The 430-nt window shown below is 40.9% G+C and overlaps 1 protein-coding gene across 1 annotated transcript in view; it reads right to left on the bottom strand.

Annotated features, from left to right (window-relative positions):
- LOC103899409 (ephrin-A2) overlaps positions 1–430 on the bottom strand; it is an 88,702-nt gene that overhangs the window by 6,099 nt on the left and 82,173 nt on the right. The window lies entirely within an intron of this gene.

Below are 430 nucleotides of genomic sequence, written 5' to 3' on the forward strand. Positions count from 1 at the left end.
CGGAGCAGCCGAGCTGCGTCCTGCCCCCACATCCAGCTCTACCTGCTTCATAAGCACTCTGATCACACAGGGAAATACGCTAATTAAGGAGAAGGGTTTTTCTCTCTCTCCTTCTCTCTCCTTTCCCGAGTCAGTTGTGCCAACCCTGCCCCTGGCAAGGTAACATTTTAAAATGTAAAATTAATACAAAGGGCCGGGATTTACTGGGAAACAATTTTCAAACGCATACAAAACAATAAAAAACCCCTAGCACCCCCCCCTTCTCTGTGCCTTTTATTTTAAAAAATTATTTATTTTAATGATGGTTATTAAAGCCCAAGCAAAGGCGATTGTAACAGGAGGGCCCACGCTTATCAGGGGAATAATAATAATAATAATTATATTTTTTTGGGGACAAAAAAAAAAAATAAACTAACTCCAAGGGCCTTCT

The sequence above is a fragment of the Aptenodytes forsteri genome, unplaced genomic scaffold, assembly GCF_000699145.1.
Source record: "Aptenodytes forsteri isolate BGI_AS27 unplaced genomic scaffold, ASM69914v1 Scaffold147, whole genome shotgun sequence".
Lineage (NCBI taxonomy): Eukaryota > Metazoa > Chordata > Aves > Sphenisciformes > Spheniscidae > Aptenodytes > Aptenodytes forsteri.